The 25,150-nt window shown below is 36.9% G+C and overlaps 1 protein-coding gene across 2 annotated transcripts in view; it reads left to right on the forward strand.

The window, feature by feature from the left end:
- The first annotated feature begins 319 nt into the window (after nucleotides 1–319).
- The window catches only part of LOC128229201 (potassium voltage-gated channel subfamily H member 2-like), a 141,406-nt gene continuing 116,575 nt past the window's right edge, over nucleotides 320–25,150 (forward strand). For both annotated transcript variants that reach the window (XM_052940941.1, XM_052940942.1), the window contains exon 1: nucleotides 320–454. The gene's annotated coding sequence lies outside the window, so the exon portion shown is untranslated. The remainder of the gene's footprint in view (nucleotides 455–25,150) is intronic.

Raw genomic sequence — 25,150 nt, forward strand, 5'->3', positions numbered from 1 at the left:
GGGTTCCGGGAAAACTATGACGTTTGTTGTATCGACCCTTGGTTCCGGGAAAACTATGACATTCGATGTATTGACCCTCGGTTCCGGGAAAATTATGACGTTCGATGTATTGATCCTGGGTTCCGGGAAAATTATGACGTTTGATGTATCGATCCTGCGTTCTGAGAAAACTATGACGTTCGATGTATCGATCCTAGCTACCGTTCTTGTCCCGCTTCCTTCAACTTCTTCCCGGAATAAATCGCCAATATTGGATTCACAGAAGAAATGTATTGGGTAGTCGTGCAACACTTGTGCTCAAAGATTATTATAGTTTGGTGTGATATGCTGGTGTTCATTTAACAAGAAAAAGGTGCCAACAAGAAATCAGTGTCTGTTAGTTCTGGATATATTGTTTCAAATATTGAGGGATGTGTTTGTGGTATACTGAAATGAATGATTTTTCATATATGGTGTAAGTATAAAGTATTTTCATGTTTTATATGTTTTATATTACAAAATATCTTTCGAAGAATGTATGATTCATTTACTTTCACGGGCTTAGTCATGGTAACGTCTGCTGTTTATGTCGCATAATAATGCAAAAAGGAACGTTTGAAAAGAAAAAAATCAGATCTGTTGTAAGTCTCGCCATATTAACAGCTCCTAGAGGCGATATTACTTAATCAATGTGTCGAGCCTTTATTGACGTGATTCGTCCTTATTTGACTTATATTGAGACGCTGGAAATGAAGTATTCAGCTCTTCAAGATAACATATTTTAGGGTCCCCGGGAAAAGTACCACCAGTCACTACTCGGCCTCCTGGGAAACATACTAGAGACAAAAACCGAGCTTGCCTTTAATGAGTAAATATGACACGGCAAAGATTTTCTTTTTCAACAATGCCTTGAAAAGGATTCCATATCCAGAATAGGTTTTACTTAATGATAATCTATTGATTTTGGGAGACAACCAGAAATAAACAAAGAATCAATTCCAGTGGTTCGAATTGCAAACGTGATCGAGTTCATTTTATTCTGATTTCTGAGACGTTTGCTGTGATTTATGAGCGAGCAAGGAACTTGAGAAATGGAAGGATAATTGTTTATGTATAGAGCAGCTTGGTTTAACTTCATTTTCTGCTGTCTCTTGGAATGGCAAAGAAAGAAGCAGACGTATTATTTATGTAACTTTGTTTTAAAATAATAATTCATAATGCCCTCTCAAATTAAGTTGCAAACCAATTAGTCATTTTTTTCTGACATGAGTTGGTAACATTTACAATGATAAAACTCTTAAATCTCTTAAAGCTGCAACGCACATGTGTGGGTGGAGCGAGCGGCACGATATAGTCAGTGTCGGTCCCAGTTGCTACGTTGAAGGTCATGTCCTTACACACTAACGTAATGAATCATTCCTGCTTGTCTGACTACCTTTATAAACAAAACTCACTTGAAATATTCAATAATTCACTGAATTGTACTTTACGGTCTATTCCTATTTAATTACGAAGCTAAATTCAATTCGTAAGACTGTTTGTCTAAATTATGTTTTCTCTACAATGAAATGAACTAACACACTCCTTTTTGTTTCGACTTTCAATATTGAGTGATTTGAAATGGTAAAATGTTTTACACCCATGGTTATGTCCATTAAAATGATGTTTCTAAACCCCTGCAAACGTGCGGAAAATCGATAGAATCGTCTACAGTCCTGAAAAGCAGGATTTTATACAAATCCATGTAATTATATCGCGTGCCAGTGTTCTTTGAATTGCCTTATGGATTTTTTTGTCGTAAACAATACTTGTTTTATTGTACTTATCGTATTTTTATTGGTTTGGAATATATAATCAAGAATATGTTCCCATGTACGGAAACACTAGCTTTTAGAAAAAAAAAATACTTGAAAGTTGAAATGTGCCTTTCATTTACATGTTATATCACAAACCGGTTTGTCTTGCCTTTGTCCCAACAGTAATCGATAAGAGCTAAATTCAACCTATTAATAACCGTATAATAAGTATTTTTGCTTTATACAGTAAACCCTATATATATATATATATATATATATATATATATATATATATATATATATATATATATATATATATATATATATATATATATAAATAGACTTAAAATCCATCGTATTGCTTTGATTATTATTGAACGGCATACACGTATTCTTATAGATTAAGAAAAATTCCCAGCCACGCCCAGCCGTATATACCCAGCCATATCGCTCTAGTCACTCGAGTGTTATCACACTTTAAGTATAAAAGTTACCTAAAATTGGTATTCTCAATAACTTTAAAAGCCTTTATCAAATTGTCACCAAAATGTGAATTGACATTAAATCAAGTATTGTTCGAGTCACTCGATGGTTATCGCCCTTTAATCATAGAAATGACCTGAATTCCGTATTGTCTGATCCATAACTATAAAAGCCTTTGTCCAATTATGACCAATTTTGGTCATAATGTGCATTGGAATTATATTTTGGACAAGTTCGATAACCAGTCATATCGTTTAAGGCACTCGGGAGTTATCGCCCTTTTATTATTATAGATACCACGAGGGGTGAAAGCGAAAAGGTTCTATCTTCTTCTTTATTTAATGTCAGTTAGAACCGTAAGCAATAACTAAGAATAAATTCTAACCTTAGTATTAGCTCCACACCCAAACTGCATCAGCTTTGAAATCATGCTGTGCACCCGCTTAAAAAGACCTGAAATCTCTTCATGACACTCCCTCCAAAATATTGTGACGTCATTTAAATCAGCGTTGACACTGAAATAGTGCCTTTGCATAGGCTACTGTAGGCGTGGCTATATGCGCATGCGCAGTTTTAGCAATTTACTAAATCATGAAGAGTCGTCTTAAGCAACAAGTTAATATTCTTAACAAATAATAAACTTAACATTTAAAAACATATAGCACCCCTGATTGGCTAAATATGTAGGGTGAACACTAACGATACTCACCGATTTTTTTATATAGCTGAAACATATTTATTTGTGTCAATACTTAGGATTTTTTTTCTTTGACTGATAACCTATGAACACATTTATGAGAAGCACGAAGCAAGACATTCCTTTCAAAATTATCAGGAATTATAACTTCAGTTCTGTCTTGCTTTTGTCATTTGATAACCAAACATTTTGTTTTTATATTTGTTCTTACGGTAAAAGTAATTTGTAACACTCTCGGAACTATGAACCACTGATAAAGATAGATTATTTCCCTTGGGTTCAAGTTAATCACATAACAACAATTATCGAAAGACAATACACACATTTGAACACATAAGTTCGTCAAAGGAAAGGGCATAACAAACAATATCGAAGATTTTCCTGTCAATTTCGAAAGCCTCTAGTATTAAAACATGCAGTTGATGGTATAATTGAAATTGTGTACATCTACAACGTTATCCTGGGACAAATTTCTCACCCGAGGTCGCCCTTATGCTTAAATGTTTTGAAAAAAAATCAATCCTCCAAAACGTTTTGCATCTTAATACATCATCATGAGATAACATTCGCCTGACTAAATGGAATATCCCGTTACATGTCATGGAATGAATATGTGTTGGCTTGAAAAGTATATCTGTAATAACAGCCCCAGGATCATCTTTAGACATATATGCATCTACTAATGACACAAGCTGTGTTGATATACAATGAGTAAACTCAATATGCGCTTGATAGTTATTTAGAAATACAATTTAATACTTTTGGTGCTTCAGGGACCCATTCCATATCATAAACTTAACATCTAAAAACCATTTCAAAACATCTGTTTTAATGGCATGGGAACAACTAATTCGTCTAATTTGCCCATAAAAAGATGAACCAAATGATGAAAACATAGGACTACCAATTGCCCATTGCTTGCAGGTGCTTTGTTGTCAAATTCAAAACAGTTTTTGTCAAGTAACAATATCAACAGTTTACTAACATCTACAACATTTACCTCTGTTTTGCCAACGTCTTTGTTTAGTTACTATCAACAAGCCTCAATTCCGCTATGAAGTGCAGTATTAGTGAACAACGAGGAGACTCCCAGATTAACTTAATATGAATATATATTTTTTCGAACTACTATTCTTAACTTTGTTTATTAAATCAGTTGTATCTTTTTCGTATGATTGAACACTGTATATAGAAATTTAAGATAAAGTCTTGGACTTGGGCAATGTGCGGACATCATGGGTCGACCTGGGAACACAAGCGGAAGATTGTCGTTAAACGGCTCGTGAATCTTTGGTAATATTTAAAACTGTGGGATCCGAATAGTGCTGTTGAAACTTATTCTGTAATACCGGCAATGTTATATTGTTTTTTTTCTCTTCATCACAATCTACATTTTTTTTTCGTATTTTTATTTCGAGATTTGTCCTCCTTTTTATAATATGTTTCGTTTCTTAATTTACGTGTAACTTTTTAAGAATATTTAGTTTTGTCCATGACAACATTTGTGTCAGATTCATTCGCCTTTTTTAATAACAATGCAATAATTTTGTGCGTCTGTTTCTGTCTCCGTTAGACTATTTGCTTTCATTCCTTTCTTTTTTATAAATACGTGTTAACATAGCCCAGTTACAAAAATAAAGATATAATACAAGGTTGTTCCTTTAAGTATTAACACTGTCGCATGACCTTAGTATGATCAGTTTTATACACATTTACCTGGAACAGTCACATCGGGCTGTACACAATGACATTACTGTTTACTGCCATAAAATTCGCTGTAACAATGTTTCTTCTTATTGATTATGCTCAAGGCAGCACATGTTTCTTGGAAAACAAACGTACGTGGTGCTTCGGAACATATTTGAAGAAAAACGCTATATACTTTATATTTTACAGCGTGATCAGTATAGATTTCTTTTGAAGAGAATGATCTGTTGATTGCTTATCACTCGTCGATCGCTTCCTCTGCGTGTTAACGGTGCATTCGTATATTGTCTGTGAGAGCTTGGATTTCCCCCGGGGAAGTTAAGATTCCATCCGCTTATAAGCTTGTCGTTAGCATTATAATTCAATACTAATTCATGGATTGGTTTTCATAGCTTTTCTCGTCGAGATTTTAAAATCTATTATCCCACATGCCATACATATTTGTCAGTTAGTTAAGACAGTTTTGTTATTCTGTGTTTAGTTCTATTAGCTCGACACCATTATTTATTTTCCCTTTAATTTGTTCTGCCATCCCGGTTTGAATAATGATTCAATCTTTATTAGACGGTTTATATAATTTTACTGTGCTTATGTTTGTTTGTCACCCGAGCCTTTTCCTACGAAATACAATTTCGTTTATAATAGTACAATAGAAATTATATTGGCCTATAAAAGATTAAGATGGTCCTGTTTAAAGTCACAAGGTAAAAAACCATACAGACACTAAACGTACACAATAAAAACATACCGAACACCCTTCCACACAGACATACCACAAACAGAACAACACACATATATCACAAACAGAACAGCCCAGACATACCACATACAGAACAGCACACACATATCACAAACAGAATAGCCCAGACATATCGCATACAGAACAGCACACATATATCACAAACAGAACAGCCCAGACATACCACATACAGAACAGCACACACATCAAACATACAGAACAGAACAGACATATCACAAACAGAACAGCACAGATATATCACATACAGAACAGCACAGACATATCGCATACAGAACAGCCCAGACATACCACATACAGAACAGCACACCCATATCGCATACAGAACAGCACACACATATCACATACAGAGCAGCACAGACAAATCGCATACTGAACAACACACAAATAAAACATACAGAACAGAACAGACATATCACAAACAGAACAGCACAGATATATCGCATACAGAACAGCAATACCAGGACATACCAAACACCCTTCCGTACTGAGATATCACATATAGAACAGCACACACATATCACAAACAGAACAGAACAGACATACAACATATAGAACAGCACAGACATATCACATACAGAACAGCACAGACATACCACATACAGAACAACACAGAAATACCAAACACCCTCCCGCACAGACATATCACATACAGAACAGCACAGACATATCACATACAGAACAGCACAGATATACCACATACAGAACAACACAGACATACCAAACACCCTTCCGCACAGACATATCACATACAGAACAACACAGACATACCACATACAGAACAACACAGACATATCGCATACAGAACAACACAGACATACCAAACACCCTTCCGCACAGACATATCACATACAGAACAACACAGACATACCACATACAGAACAACACAGACATACCACATACAAAACAACACAGACATATCACATACAGAACAACACACACCTATCACAAACAGAACAGCACAGACATACCACATACAGAACAGCACAGACATACCACATACAGAACAACACAGACATATCAAACACCCTTCCGCACAGAGATATCACATACAGAATAGCACACACATATCACAAACAGAACAACACAGATAAACACATACAGAACAGCACAGACATATCGCATACAGAACAGCACACATATATCACATACCGAACAGCACACACATATCGCATACAGAACAGCACACACACATCGCATACAGAACAACACAGACATATCACAAACAGAACAACACAGACATATCACAAACAGAACAGCACATACATACCACATACAGAACAGCACACACATATCGCATACAGAACAGCACCGACATATCACAAACATAACAGCACAGACATACCAAACACCCTTCCGCACAGAGATATCACATACAGAACAGCACACACAGAACAGCACACACATATCACACACAGAACAACACAGGCATATCACATACAGAACAGCACTCACATATCGCATACAGAACAGCGCAGACATATCGCATACAGAACAGCACACACATCACATACAGAACAGCACACACTTATCACATACAGAACAGCAAAGACATATAACATACAGAACAACACAGACATATCACATACAGAACAGCACAGACATATTGTATACAGAACAACACACATATATCACATACAGAACAGCACACACATATCACATACAGAAAAGCAAAGACATATCACATACAGAACAACACAGACATATCACATACAGAACAACACAGACATATCACATACAGAACAGCACAGACATATCGCATACAGAACAGCACACATATATCACATACAGAACAGCACACACATATCGCATACAGAACAGCACACACATATCGCATACAGATCAGCAAAGACATATCACATAGGGAACAGCAAAGACATATCACAAACAGAACAGCACAGACATATCACATACAGAACAACACAGACATACCACATACAGAACAACACAGACATACCACATACAGAACAACACAGACATATCACATACAGAACAACACACACCTATCACAAACAGAACAGCACAGACATACCACATACAGAACAGCACAGACATACCACATACAGAACAACACAGACATATCAAACACCCTTCCGCACAGAGATATCACATACAGAATAGCACACACATATCACAAACAGAACAACACAGATAAACACATACAGAACAGCACAGACATATCGCATACAGAACAGCACACATATATCACATACCGAACAGCACACACATATCGTATACAGAACAGCACACACACATCGTATACAGAACAACACAGACATATCACAAACAGAACAACACAGACATATCACAAACAGAACAGCACAGACATACCACATACAGAACAGCACACACATATCGCATTCAGAACAGCACCGACATATCACAAACAGAACAGCACAGACATACCAAACACCCTTCCGCACAGAGATATCACATACAGAACAGCACACACAGAACAACACACACATATCACACACAGAACAACACAGGCATATCACATACAGAACAGCACTCACATATCGCATACAGAACAGCGCAGACATATCGCATACAGAACAGCACACACATCACATACAGAACAGCACACACTTATCACATACAAAATAGCAAAGACATATAACATACAGAACAACACAGACATATCACATACAGAACAGCACAGACATATTGTATACAGAACAACACACACATATCACATACAGAACAGCACACACATATCACATACAGAAAAGCAAAGACATATCACATACAGAACAACACAGACATATCACATACAGAACAACACAGACATATCACATACAGAACAGCACAGACATATCGCATACAGAACAGCACACATATATCACATACAGAACAGCACACACATATCGCATACAGAACAGCACACACATATCGCATACAGATCAGCAAAGACATATCACATAGGGAACAGCAAAGACATATCACAAACAGAACAGCACAGACATATCACATACAGATCAACACAGACATACCACATACAGAACAACACAGACATACCGCATACAGAACAACATTCCACATACAGAACAACACAGACATACTACATACAGAACAACACAGACATACTTCATACAGAACAACATTCCACATACAGAACAACACAGACATACCGCATACAGAACAACATTCCACACACAGAACAACACAGACATACTACATAGAGAACAACACAGACATACCACATACAGAACAACACAGACATACCGCATACAGAACAACACAGACATACCACATACAGAACAACACAGACATACCACACACAGAACAACACAGACATACTACAAACAGAACAACACAGACATACCACATACAGAACAACACAGATATACCACATACAGAACAACACAGACATACCGCATACAGAACAACACAGACATACCGCATACAGAACAACACAGACATACCGCATACAGAACAGCATTCCACATACAGAACAACACAGACATACCGCATACAGAACAACATACTACATACAGAACAACACAGACATACTACATACAGAACAACACAGACATACCACATACAGAACAACACAGACATACCGCATACAGAACAACACAGACATACCATATACAGAACAACACAGACATACCACATACAGAACAACACAGAAATACCACATACAGAACAACACAGACATACCATATACAGAACAACACAGACATATCACATACAGAACAACACAGACATACCACATTCACAACAACACAGACATACCACATTCAAAACAAAACAGACATAAAACATACCCTACCACACATACATACCACATACAGAACAACACAGACATACTTCACACACTTCCAAACAAGCATACCACACCCCTTTCCACACAGACAAACCATACACCCTTGAACACAGACATACTTTACACCCTTCAACACAGACATACCACACATTCTTCCACACAGACATACCTCGCACTCGTCCACACATACATTCCTCGCACTCTTCTACACAGACATACCTCGCACTCTTCCACACAGACATACCTCGCACTCTTCAACACAGACATACCACACACCCTTCAACACAGACGTACCACCCACGCTTCAACACAGAAATACCTCGCACTCTTCCACACAGACATACCTCGCACTCTTCCACACAGACATACCTCGCACTCTTCCATACAGACATACCACCCACCCTTCAACACAGACATACCACGCACCCTTCCACACAGACATATCACACACCCTTCAACACAGACATAGCACACACCCTTCAACACAGACATACCACACACCCTTTCCAAACAGACATACAACACACCCTTCAACAAAGACATACCACGCACCCTTCAATATAGGCATATCACACACCGTTCAACACAAATATACCACACACCCTTCAATACAGACATACCACGCACTCTTCAATATAGACATACCACACACCCTTCAATATAGACATACCACGCACTCTTCAATACAGACATACCACACACCCTTCAACACAGACATACCACACACCCTTCAATACAGACATACCACGCACTCTTCAATATAGACATACCACACACCCTTCAATATAGACATACCACGCACTCTTCAATACAGACATACCACACACCCTTCAATATAGACATACCACGCACTCTTCAATACAGACATACCACACACCCTTCAACACAGACATACCACGCACCCTTCAATATAGACATACCACACATCCTTCCACACAGACATACAACGCACCCTTCAATATAGACATACCACGCACCCTTCAATATAGACATACCACACACCCTTCAATATAGACATACCACACACCCTTCAATATAGACATACCACACACCCTTCAATATAGACATACCACACACCCTTTAATATAGACATACCACACACCCTTCAATATAGACATACCACACACCCTTCAATATAGACATACCACACACCCTTTAATATAGACATACCACACACCCTTCAATATAGACATACCAAACACCCTTCAATATAGACATACCACACACCCTTCAATATAGACATACCAAACACCCTTCAATATAGACATACCACGCACCCTTCAATATAGACATACCACACATCCTTCAACACAGTCATACCACACACCCTTCAATATAGACATACCACACACCCTTCAATATAGACATACCACACACCCTTCAACACAGACATACCACACACACTTCAATGTAGACATACCATACATCCTTCAATAGAGACATACCACACACCCTTCAATATAGACATACCACACACCCTTCAATATAGACATACCACGCACCCTTCAATATAGACATACCACACACCCTTCAATATAGACATATCACACACCCTTTAATATAGACATACCACACACCCTTTAATATAGACATACCACACATCCTTCCACACAGACATACCACGCACCCTTCAATATAGACATACCACACACCCTTCAATATAGACATACCACACACCCTTTAATATAGACATACCACACACCCTTCAATATAGATATACCATGCACCCTTCAATATAGACATATCACACACCCTTCAATATAGACATATCACACACCCTTCAATATAGACATACCACACACCCTTCAATATAGACATACCACACACCCATCAATATAGACATACCACACACCCTTCAACACAGACATACCACACACCCTTCAACACAGACATACCACACACACTTCAATATAGACATACCACACACCCCTCCAAACAAACATACCACACACCCTTCCAAACAGACATACCACACACCCTTCCAAACAGACATACCACACACCCTTCCAAACAGACATACCACAGACCCTTCCAAACAGACATACCACACACCCTTCAACACAGACATCCCACACACCCTTCCAAACAGACATACCACACACCCTTCACTATAGACATACCACACACCCTTCCAAACAGTCATACCACGCACCCTTCAATATAGACATATCATACACCGTTCAACACAGACATATCACACACCCTTTAATACAGACATACCACACACCCTTTTATACAGACATACCACACACCCTTCAATATAGACATACCACACACCCTTGCAAACAGACATACCACACACCCTTCAACACAGACATACCACGCACCCTTCAACACAGACATACCATATACCTTTCCACACAGACATACCACGCACCCTTCAACACAGACATATCACACACCCTTTAATACAGACATACCACACACCCTTCAATATAGACATACCACACACCCTTCAACACAGACATACCACGCACCCTTCAACACAGACATACCATACACCTTTCAACACAGACATACCACGCACCCTTCAACACAGACATATCACACACCCTTTAATACAGACATACCACACACCCTTCCAAACAGACATACCACGCACCCTTCAATATAGACATATCACACACCGTTCGACACAGACATACCACACACCCTTCCATACAGACATATCACACACCGTGCAACACAGACATACCACCCACCTTTCCAAGCAGACATGCCACATTGGTTAAAATCAAGGAGCGGGTGCAAAAATATAGTTAATAAAGTACTTTCTATTTCAAAAAAGTGTGTCAAATCCAACGAACAACTGATCAATTTGTTGTGGCCTAATATGACGACTTTGTTCGATCGTTAAAAGAACGAGTACTTCGTTATGGACCCATTTTGCAGTAGTGTTAAATTTCGCCAAAGAAGCCTTAGAAAATTAAATTTCAAAACAATGATTGACAGAAAAGTTTAAAGGTCCGTAGAATGATAAATCGTTTCCCTCCATTACCCCACTGTCCAACCGTACACATTGTCCCACAATAGTAATTTGAAAGCCGTGTAATAATTTAACCCGTATTCCTTTTCAAAGGGTATGGAGTGAATACGAACACACAAATAAATTGAATTATGATAGAGCCTTTTAAAGCTAAGAACCATTTTCCAATTGTTAGTGTTCAACTGCTCAGTAAAGTCAATTAACACCTGAATAAACATATTTTAATAGATGTATAATCACATTATGTACAGCGTTACTCCCATGTTTTCCATGAAAGTAAAAAATCCCCAAACACACATCGTCATTATTATTCGATTTTTGTACCAAATGGAGACCCAATTCGGTCTTTTGATTCCCAATTTTACAAAAAAGCTCCCACATACTCGTTTATCGTGACAACACCTTTCATTTTTAGTATTCTATAATTGGCGCTATAATGTTGTGGATATACTTGCAATACAAGCTCAGGTTTGTAACAAACCAGTCTTTTTCAAGGTGATTATGCATAGCGGGTTCTTTCCGTCCACAATCGGCAATTGTGTGTTATATCGAAGCCGATGTAAAATCTATCCGAAAAAGACATGGTTGTTGTGTACAGCTCATCAAACTTTCGTTTTTTTACGGTAACGATTATTTTAGTAAGGTTTGACATATGGTGACTAAACTTGGTATTTACTTGGAGTTTGTGGAGACCTTCCATTGTTCTGCTTTTTGGGACCCTATGATCAAGGACACTGATATCAAAAATAGAAAATTGGTTGAAATTGAAAACTTATAGTTAATTATTGCGACCAACATTGGTATATAGGAAAGGTTTATAGAGAACGTTCATGGGATTGTGTTTTGACCCCGAGAGTCATGGTCAAGGTCAAGGCCAGTGCTATTAAAATAGAAAAATGATAAGTACGGAATGACTTTATTTAGAGTTAACACATTGTGACCAAACTTGGTATATGTGACGAGTTTATGGAGATCTTTCATGGGATTGCGTTTGGGACTCTTAGGGTTAAGGTCACTGTTACTAAAAATAGAAAAAAACCGGTAAGTACTGAACATTTTAGTTAGGGTTGACATATTGCGACCAAACTTGGTATATAGGAAGAGTTTATCTAGATTGCATTTGAGACACATAGGGTCAAGGTCAAGGTCACTGTTTCTAAAACAAAAACAAAAAGTGTGTTTATGGCATCAATCTTAAAAATGATAGACAAGGGACGATTTTTAAATTTTTGTTATTCAAATTCTCTAAACATATTAAATAAATGGGAATTCTTCCGAGTTTACACTCTCTTAAAAAACGCATCTAAAACCCTTCTTTGGTCGGGGTTGGGGTGTTAAGTAGGGCCAAGTTCCCCTTAAAACAGCAATCATTGTTCGGCCTTAGTTTCATACTCGAAAGTGTAACTAAGGAAAATTAAAACCATTGCTCATTGTTGTAGCAAATATCGTATGATTTGTTTATTTATTTATACGTTAGCTGTCAAATACGCTGTTATAAAAATGCCTTGTCCTCACATGTATAAAAAAACAGCAAAAACATGGGAGATAAGTTTAAATCGGTAGAAACAGTGGATACATGTATTAATCGGTAGAAACAGTGGAGATAAGTTTAAATCGGTAGAAACAGTGGAGATAAGTTAAAATCGTGAGAAACAGGGGAGATAAGTTAAAATTGTGAGAAACAGGGGAGATAAGGAAAAATCGTGAGAAACAGGGGAGATAAGTTAAAATCGTGAGAAACAGGAGAGATAAGTTAGAATCGTGCAAAATGAATGTGATTCATAACAGTTCTTAACTGTACTAAAATATGATGTATTTATGCAAAAGGAGTATTGCAAAACATGTATAAAATGTTAATTTAATTTTAGACTAATTGTTTAGAAGACTAAAAAGAATTGATTTATAACTGTGTACAGTGATGAATGCCTCTCAAATACCTTAGCATGTGTGTATGCGCATGTGCGAGCTTTTAAATACCTCGATGAATAATACCTATCAACGAATAAATGGAGATTTGACGGTTATATTCGTTAATCAATTCTTTTCCTAAGTCTTCGAGAGCTCACATTATATTAGAATAGTTATCTTCGTGATTTTCTCGAAGATTGTTTTGGATTCTTTGGGGTAGCTCACAGGGAATAAGTGGTGTGCGTCATTAGAAAAACTTGTAGTAGTTACTCGTGACGAATTAATTTTATATAAATATTGTTCTATTAGGGGAATAATTAGAATTTCTTTTTCGACCTATATATATAAGACAACAACAACACAAACTTTTATCAAATATCATATAGAATGTGGTGAGCGTGACTAAATATATCCGGTGTGGAAATTTCTATGCAACTGCATATGATAGATACAATTCGGAGCATTGCTAAACCGTCAAGCGAGAACTTGAAATTCATTTTCTATCCCAAAGATTATAAAGTATAAACAGAAGAAAGAAATTAAATATTTTCTTCTTTGAACAGATCAGTGCTAGTAGCAGGATGTAAAAGAAGCTGGTAGTACATACATATCAAGGTTTAAATTGCATGGTAATTGGTTTTAAAATCTTGATAGCTGTTGTTTTTCCATTCGTTTACATCGATACAAAGTATAAAACATATGGGACGCTGATTCTTGTGTCCATTTATCTAAAATTTATGAATTTATTCAATTGGTACCAAATCACAATATTAATTATGACATTTGCTGTTTGTCCGACCGATTTCTACTGCAACATCCCTTTCTTCAATGTAAACATGACTGTTCCTCATCGGTGTCGGATAGAACCCACAACAGCCGAATGTTGACGGAAAGAATCTGCTATGCATCATCATCGTGTACTTGGCTTGTCACAGTAGTTTTCATCATATTTTTGCAATAGATTATCATTCGGAATGAGACGAAATAGAGTGACATTGACCTTAACACGAAACGTAATTAATGAATCCCTATGCCACCAAGCACATTGTTAAACAATGTTAAAGATAAGTAATAGCATTGGTCGTTAAGGCATTGGATACCCACCGTAGAATGTGGCCTTGATCCTCGTCTTCAGTCCTGTTTTTTTCCCAACACAACGGCTTCTTAAGGGGAACATTTATGGCAAGTAATATTAAATCGATTCATCAATGTATCATATCGGCCACGAAGTAGAGGACGATCTGAAGAAGTCGAGCGAACTAAGTCACCAGAAATCGGTCTTTGACCGGTTAGCATGCTTTTGGGAATACAACCTTCGTATGCCTAATGCCAAGCACATGACAATTATAAAATTGTTTGTATTCCGCCACCAAACGGACATTAGGATCAGAATTGTTTGAAGTATTGATCTGGACAGTGCTTGATGGAACAAGATTGATGTCTCACTTTACCTAGGACAATGTACTGTACAAAAAGCTCTATGGACAGTGGTTGGGAAAGTAACGTTTTTCAATTTGTGAAGTATTGACGTACGCTTGTTTTAAACGTATTGGTTTAGATATTTAAACATATATATAAGATATCTTTTTAATCATAGTTAAGTTTTCCAGTGTTTTATACTGGGAGTTTGAGTTCAGATGAGAACAAATATAAACAAATACTTCTTTGCTTTCGAAAGTAGTTTCCAATGTACCTCATTAAATAAAACACATATGCAAAACCCTGACCAAAATGACATTGACCCCAACATTAATTAATAAATATATGTTATGTGTAGTTTGTCTTTGTTGTTTCGTGACATAGTACTTGGAATTAATGGATTAATTGAGTGCCTCATAACAAGGTCTTCGTTCAATGTGTGCCTGCTGTGCTTAGCCCTGTAGTTGATGATGTCTTAACTATTAAGGCACATACTAGGTAAGGACATGATAAAACCAGCTTAACTCACCACCTCTTGTTCGGTTTGTCTTGAGTTTTACTTGGATCACTTAATTCATTGGGTATTTTTAACAGCTAGTTAAACCATAATATTAAATACAATAATCTGCCTTCCAACCTTCCTCTTCACCAGTGTGATAACTGTTTGAACAGTTTAACCACACATTATCATGTCATATAAGGAAGGACTGGTGCACCCATACTATTTGTCATCGGGAAAACTAACGCACGCCAGCGGAAGAGGTAGGAAGACAAGAGGGCTCGTGTTTGACGCTCCCTGCAGGAGCGTATTCTTAAAACCCTTCACAAGCACAGGAGATAGCCATAATCGGAAGCAAATATTTAATCAAACGAAATTCAAACGGAAACTTAAATACTTCAAACGTCATCTCTATTTGCTCTCATTTAAAAACAAATAGTAATTTTTCCGTTATTGTATCGAAACAAAATTTCAATGAAAGGTCAAGTTTCCAAGAAATGTCACATTTAATTGATCGCGTGTTTTGCTTTGAAAAACTATTCTAAAATAGGCAATCACTAATGTAATAGTCAAAGCATTGCTTTTTTTCTGCAATTCGAAATAATAAGGCGTGTGAAAATCTCTCTTTGATAACGAACTCGTGTCTGAAATCATTATTATCATTACTGCATGTAAATTCCACTTACAAACTTATTCCCACTTAAACAATGCAGAACAGTAATTAGGCCAACGAGAAAATAGGTACCATCGACGATGTATCTGTAAACAAGGTAACACATTCTCATAGCAGTCGCCCAAGACAGGCGAGGACTGGGATGTGTTAAGGAATATGAATTGTTTACTTTCTGTATTAAGAATTCATCTGATCAACCAATCTCTTTCTTGCTGCATGTGGATGGGGCATATATCGGATCATCTGTTGATAATAAATAATATAAATGTATACAAAGTTCTGCTTTACGGACACAAACTTTCAGGCAATGATAAAAGAATCTGATGTTATTTATCACATAATACGTGCATTTTGAAACGTATTATGCCAACAGGTAAGCAACACAAGCAATGTTCACGACAAACAATATATCAACAACACACCACCTTCACATTAAAATCGTCAGTCTCGGTAAAACTGTAGGTTCGGGCGCAAAAAATGAAAGTACTTTTTTGCATTTCGGATAAAAAGGTGCGGTAAATCGGACGAACAACTGATCAATTTGTTGTTAAATATGACGACTTTGTTCGATCGTTCAAAGTACTAGTTCAGCGTAATGGACCAATTTTGCAGTAGTGTAGAATTTGGCGAAGAAACCATAGAAAATAATTTTCAAAACAATGATCAAGGACCTATAAACCAAACGTAAAAAATAGGTCCGCGGAATGAGCATTCGTTTTGTTTCCCTCCATTACCTCACTGTCCAACCGTCAACGTTGTCCCACAATAGTAATTTGAAAGCCGTGTTATAATTGAACACGTATTCCCTTTCAATGAATACTTACACACAAATAATTGAATAATGATTAAGCCATTTAAAAGCTAAGAGCCATTTTCCAATTGCCAGTGTTTAACTGCTCAGTAAAGTCAATTAATATCTGTATAAATATGACTTTTTATAGATACCTAAACCTCCTGTTTCAGATTTCATAGTGTTCACATTATGCTTAGCGTTACTCCCATATTTTCCATGAAGGCAAACTATCCCTGATCACACATTGTCATGAATATTTGTATATAGTTCCATATGGGGACCCAATTCCTCGATCCTATGATTCCTAATTTGGGCCAAAAGCTCTCCACATACAACACCTTTAATTTTCGTTATCCAATTATTGGCGCTCTTGTGACTGATCATGCAAGGCACTACATCATGTGTTCTTTATGGGACTTCAGGTGGGTTTAACAGAACGGTGTGTGAAAACGGTTACTACATGACACGTGGAGATCTTGATGTTGGACCTACTGATCCTTGTGTTGGACATTACACTTTAACTACATGTTGTGTATATATTTGAAGTACATGGCCAAGTAACAAACGAAACTTTTGTTTACCTTCTTATCTTTAAAAAGCAATTTCAACTCAGATCTCAAATACTATAATATCCATTGTCCTCCATACTTTATTATAAAGAATGACCTACGTCGTTGTTCGGATGGGCTAGTGGGAAGGCGTCGTCAAACTAAAATATGGTATCGAATACTTTTAGTTAGGTTTTTACATATGGTGACCAAACTTGGTTTACAATAAAAGTTTGTGCAGACCTTCGTGGGATTGCGTTTGAGGCCCCTAGGATCTAGGTGAAGTTGACTGATACTAAAAATAAAAATAAGGTTGGAACTCAGAAACATATTTTATACAATATATTCAGTTGACATATTTTGACCAAACTTGGTATCTAGGAAGAGTTTATGAAGACCTTTCATGTGATTGCGTTTGAGGCTCATAGGTTTAAAGTCAATGTTACAAAAACAGAATAAGAAACGGTTATGACTGAATATCTTTAGTAAGGGTTGACATATTGCGACCAAACTTGGAATATGGATATTGCATTTGGGTCCCAAGGGTCAAGGTCAAGTTCACTGTTACTTAAAATATAATTAAAAACCCAAGTGAAACTGAATCTCACGAAGGCTGAATTTCTTCTGTCAATCATCGAAAGCCTGGTTTTGTTTCATTTTTTTTATTGTTGTATTTTATTCGACTTTTGTATTGCTTTTGACAGGCACATACCATATCATCATCATTGTACTTTATCTAAGACAAAGCGGCATAATGTCGAGCAGTGCTTAAATGAACTTAAAAACGACGTATTTTAAGCATAGGTAGAATTTCAATGCATAAATTGTCAATGACATTTTGGACTAATTGTTTTTAAGACCAAAATCAAATGTTTTACTGTGTTCAGTGATGAATGCCTCGCGAATGCCTTTATATTAGAATGGGCGTATACACATGCGCGAGCTGCTAAATTACTCACTGAATATTCCCAATTAATGACTAAATGGAGATTTGACGGTTGCTTTCTTTATTTAGTAGAAATCTGGCTGTTTTGTTATCTGCTTAATGGAGTTTTTGGTGTTAGAGCTCATCTTAATGACTACATGTGAATCTGTCCGGCGATCCTATTGGCGAAAGAATGAGCATGGACACTTAGCAGTGTTATAGCTTGAAACAAAAGGAATGCAGTAAAAGCTTTGTGGGCCTTAGTCATTAATTCTTAATCACGACATGTGTAAATAGATATTACTACTTAATTGGAAAAAACAGTGCGAAACTTTAGAAAACTCAAGATTTGTTTAACGTATTCAGAAAAGTTGGAAGAATGTTCCACATTTTGTTCCTAAGTCTTCGACACAATTGGATAGCAGAAGTGAATATGCTAAAACAAGCAATGCCTAACACTTGGAAAGAAACCTTAAGAACAAATATATCTACAAGGACTGTGGTTAGAACAAAACTTTTAATCAGTTGTCAAGACAAATCTCTAGAAAACATGACGAATAAACAGATATATCAGATATATATCAAACAATTCTATGAAAAGCCAAGCTGTGTGAAGTTAGCTAAACATACGACATTGGACATTGGACATTCAAAATCGAATGTTGTGCTGGCTCGACATTGGACATTCAAAATTGAAAATCGTGCTGGCACGACATTGGACATTCAAAAATGAATGTCGTGCCAGCACGACATTGGACATTGGGATTTCAAAAATGAATGTCGTGCTGGCACGACATTGGACATTCAAAATCGAATGTTGTGCTGGCACGACATTGGACATTGGACATTCAAAAATGAATGTCGTGCCAGCACGAAATTGGACATTGGACTTTGGTATTTAAAAAAATGAATGTCGTGCTAGCACGACATTGGACATTCAACATCGAATGTTGTGCTGGCACGACATTGGACATTTAAAATCGATGTTGTGCTGGCACGACATTGGAAATTTGACATTCAAAAATGAATGTCGTGCCAGCACGACATTGGACATTCAAAATCGAATGTTGTGCTGGCACGACATTGGACATTGGACATTGGTATTTCAAAAATGAATGTCGTGCTAGCACGACATTGGACATTCAAAAGTGAAAGTCGTGCTAGCACGACATTGGACATTGGACATTCAAAATCGAATGTTGTGCTGGCACGACATTGGACATTGGACATTCAAAGTGAAAGTCGTGCTGGCACGACATTGGACATTGGACATTCACAAAAAGGAATGTCGTGCCAGCACGACATTGGACATTGGACTTTGGTATTTAAAAAAAATGAATGTCGTGCTAGCACGACATTGGACATTCAACATCAAATGTTGTACTGGCACGACATAGGACATTCAAAATCGAATGTTGTGCTGGCATGACATTGGACATTGGACATTGGTATTTCAAAAATGAATGTCGTGCTAGCACGACATTGGGCATTGGATATTCAAAATCGAATGTTGTGCTGGCACGACATTGGACATTGGACATTGGTATTTCAAAAATGAATGTCGTGCTAGCACGACATTGGGCATTGGATATTCAAAATCGAATGTTGTGCTGGCACGACATTGGACATTGGACATTGGTATTTCAAAAATGAATGTCGTGCTAGCACGACATTGGTCATTGGACATTCAGCATCGAATGTTGTGCTGGCACGACATTGAACATTGGACATTCAAAATCGAATTTTGTGCTGGCACGACATTGGACATTGGTATTTCAAAAATAAATGTCGTGCTAGCACGACATTGGACATTGGACATTCAACATCGAATGTTGTGCTGGCACGACATTGGATATTAGACATTCAAAAGTGAAAGTCGTGCTAGAACGACATTGGACATTGGACATTCAAAATCGAATATTGTGCTGGCACGACATTGGACATTGGACATTCAAAAGTGAAAGTCGTGCCGGCACGACATTGGACATTCAAAAATGAATGTCGTGCCAGCACGACATTTGACATTAGGACATTCAAAATCGAATGTTGTGCTGGCACGACATTGGACATTGGACGTTCAAAAGTGAATGTTGTGCTGGCACGACATTGGACATTGGACATTCAAAATCGAATTTTTTGCTGGCACGACATTGGACATGGGACATTCAAAATCGAATGTTGTGACTAATTGAGTCGATATCGATAAAAAATAAGTCGACAGGCAGTAATAGGTTACTTAATCGGCTCATTGACAATATTTCGTGTTATAATACGTAAAACCAGATAAAGTAGATGTAGGAACGATTACATTTATATTTTTTGGAATCATCAATGCATGTGTATATTTTCCATATGTCATCATATACTGTGAATATAATTATCTTCACTTCGTTTATAAATGGTACTAGATGTGTAGCAGTGGTGTGTAAACAATTAAGCTTATTAAAAGTATGCCATTTCGAAAGCATTATCACTGTTTGTCTACATATAATCCACGACCATTCATAAGTATATTCATTTGAATCTTTCTCTGCATATGTGACATCATGTCTATCTGAATCATGCTTAAGTTCCAAATATTGCGATGGAATCGTAATGACAATGCTTTCTTGGTGTTTATAAATTTATAATGAGTCATTGCTTTTGTGATCTCTAGCCCTTTTCAAATAATTTTAAGTCAATATCTCAAAAAAAATAATTCCGAAAATTGCATGCCATCCGAATTAATTTAAAGTCGGTAGAAAACATTTATTCATAAAACATGTCATACATTAATTTGAATGTGCCAGCACGACTTTCATTTTTGAATGTCCAATGTCGTGCTGGCACGACATTCATTTATGACTGTCGAATGTCCAATGTCGTGCCAGCACGATTTTGAATTTTTCAATTTTGAATGTCCAATGTCCAATGTCGTTCCAGCACAACATTCGATTTTAAATGTCCAATGCCGTGCCAGCACAACATTCGATTTTGAATCATTTTTGAAATCCCAATGTCCAATGTATAATGTTAAAACTGAAAGTCGTGCTGGCACGACATTGGACATTCAAAAAAGAATGTCGTGCCAGCACGACTTTCAGTTTTGAATGTCCAATGTCCAATATCGTGCCAGCACAACATTCGATTTTGAATGTCCAATGTCGTGCAATGTCCAATGTCGTGCCAGCACGACTTTCAATTTTGAATGTCCAATGTCGTTCGAGCACAACATTCGATTTTTGAATGTCCAATGTCCAATGTCGTGCTAGCACGACTTTCACTTTTGAATGTCCAATGTCCAATGTCGTGCCAGCACAACATTCGATTTTGAATGTCCAATGTCGTGCTAGCACGACTTTCACTTTTGAATGTCCAATGTCCAATGGTGTGCCAGCAAAACATTCACTTTTGAATGTCCAATGTCCAATGTCGTGCTAGCACGACATTCATTTTTGAAATCCCAATGTCCAATGTCCATTGTCGTGCTGGCACGACATTCATTTTTGAATGTCCAATGTCCAATGTCGTACTTGCACGAATTTCACTTTTGAATGTCCAATGTCGTGCCAGCACAACATTCGATTTTGAATGTCCAATGTCCAATGTCGTGCTAGCACGACTTTCACCTTTGAATGTCCAATGTCGAGCTAGCAACACATTCGATTTTGAATGTCCAATGTCCGATGTCGTGCTAGCACGACATTCATTTTTGAAATCCCAATGTCCAATGTCCAATGTCGTGCTGGCACGACATTCATTTTTGAATGTCCAATGTCCAATGTCGTGTTAGCACGACTTTCAGTTTTGAATGTCCAATGTCGTGCTAGCACAACATTCGATTTTGAATGTCCAATGTCGTGCCAGCACGACATTCATTTTTGAAATCCCAATGATCAATGTCCAATGTCGTGCTGGCACGACATTCATTTTTGAATGCCCAATGTCGTGCCAGCACGACTTTCAATTTTGAATGTCCAATGTCCAATGTCGTGCCAGCACAACATTCGATCTTGAATGTCCAATGTCCAACGTCGTATGTTTAGCTAACTTCACACAGCTGAAAAGCCATACATTCATGGTTATTGGGAAAGACGATTACAAGAACATATTTGCTGGAACTCTTGGTATTACATAGTTCATAAATCCATTGTGGACAATAAAGTCAAACAGTTTAAAATAAAGCTATTACATAATATTATAGCAACAAATTTAAATTTATATACCTGGAAAGTGAAAGAGTGTCCTTTATGCATATTCTGCAATGAAGTAGAAGATTATGAGCACTTCTTTGTTACATGTAAGGCATTGTCAACCTTTTGGAGCGATATTCAGACAGTCTTTAAAAGAATACAGAAACATATTAAGAATATTAAGCACATTGTGCTGGGGTATAAAATTACCCCAAAAGAATATAATATTGTTAACATTGTATTAAGTCATGTTTCTTATTGTATTTACAAGACTTACTATATGTGTGAAAGAAGAACAAAACCGATTAATATTATGCACCATTTATATAATTATTTAATAACGCTTCAAACTCATTTTACAAATAAAGGCATTTCCCTGCGTTTTCTAAATGAATTTATCAAATATACTGCTATATATTGACTATTCACCTCAAATACTATACCATTTACCACATTGCTTGTTGTACCCTTTGTATGTTTTATGATAAAATTAACGGATTATTATAGATTGACAATTCCAAAAAGAAAAAAAGTCTTCGACAGCTCACATTGCATTGGAATAGTTATCTTCGTGATTTTCTCGAAAATTGTTTTGGATTCTTTGGGGCAGCTCACATGGATTTAGTGGTTTGTGTCAATGGAAAAACTTGTAGTTGTAACTCGTGACGAATCAAGTTTTTTTTTATAAATATTGTTCTACTAAGGGATGGATTATATCTTCTTTTCCGACCGAAATAACACAAAAACAACACACACTTATATCAAATACCAGATAACATCTGGTGCGCGTGACAAAATATATCCGGTGCGGAAATTTCTATGCAACTGCTATGATAGATAAAATCCAGAGCATTTCTTAAACGTCAAGCGAGAACTTGAATTCCATTTTCTATCCCAAAGATTATAAACAAAAGAAATAAATAAAATATTTTCCTCTTTGAACAGATAAACGTAAGTAACAGGATGTAAATAGCTGGTTGTACATACATAGCAAGGTTTAAATTGCATGGTTTCAAAATCTTGATTGCTGTTTGTTTCATTCGCTTAGATGAATAAAAAACATATGGGGCTTTGTTCCTTGTGTTTTTATCAAAAGAATATTCAGTTATTCTTTTGGTTTCAAATCACAAGCACGGCTTAGTATATTTGCTGTTTGTCCGACCGATTTCATATGTAAATATGACTGTTCGATTCCGCATCGGTGTCGGATAGAACCCACAATAGACAAATGTTGACAGAAAGAATCCGCTCTGCATCATCCTCGTCCCTGTTGTTTTCAGCGTATTATTACAATAGGATATCATTGAGAATGAAACAAGATTGAGTGACATTCGCCTTAGCGCGATACATAATTAATGAATCCCTATGCCACCCTGCATATTGCTAAGCAATGTTGAAGATAAGTAATAACTTTTGCCGTTAAGGCATTGAAAATCACCCTCAAATTGTGGCCTAGATGTTCGTAATCAGTCCTGTTTTTTGCCTAACACATAGTCATCTTAAGGTGAACATGTTTGCCGATTGTTTTATTAATGTACCACACTGGCCACAAAAGCGGGGACAATTTAAAGAAGACGAGCTAACTTAGTCACTCCAAATCGAACTTTGACCGATGGCCATTTATTTTTATATTTTTGGGGAATACAACCTTTGTTCGCCCAATGGCAAACAAATGATAATTACAAGCGTGTTTGTATTCCGCTATCAAACGCACATTAGAATCAGAATTGTTTGATGTATTGATCCGGACAGTCCATGGTGGAACAGGATTGATGTCTCAATTTACTTAGGACCATGCATTATACAAAACATATTGTGGTCAGCGGTTGGAAAAGTAACGTTTTTCAACTTTGCAAAGTATTGACGTATGTTTTACACATATTGGTTTGCATAATTTCGTTTACTGATACATAATTTATATAAATAGAATAATTAAAATATGTCTTATACATAGTTTAGTTTTTCCTGTATTCCACTGGAAGTTTGAGTTCGGATGAGAACGAGTAAACAAAAATAGTGGGTTGCCTTCGAATCCTTTT

This window comes from Mya arenaria, chromosome 3, assembly GCF_026914265.1.
Source record: "Mya arenaria isolate MELC-2E11 chromosome 3, ASM2691426v1".
NCBI classification, from domain to species: domain Eukaryota; kingdom Metazoa; phylum Mollusca; class Bivalvia; order Myida; family Myidae; genus Mya; species Mya arenaria.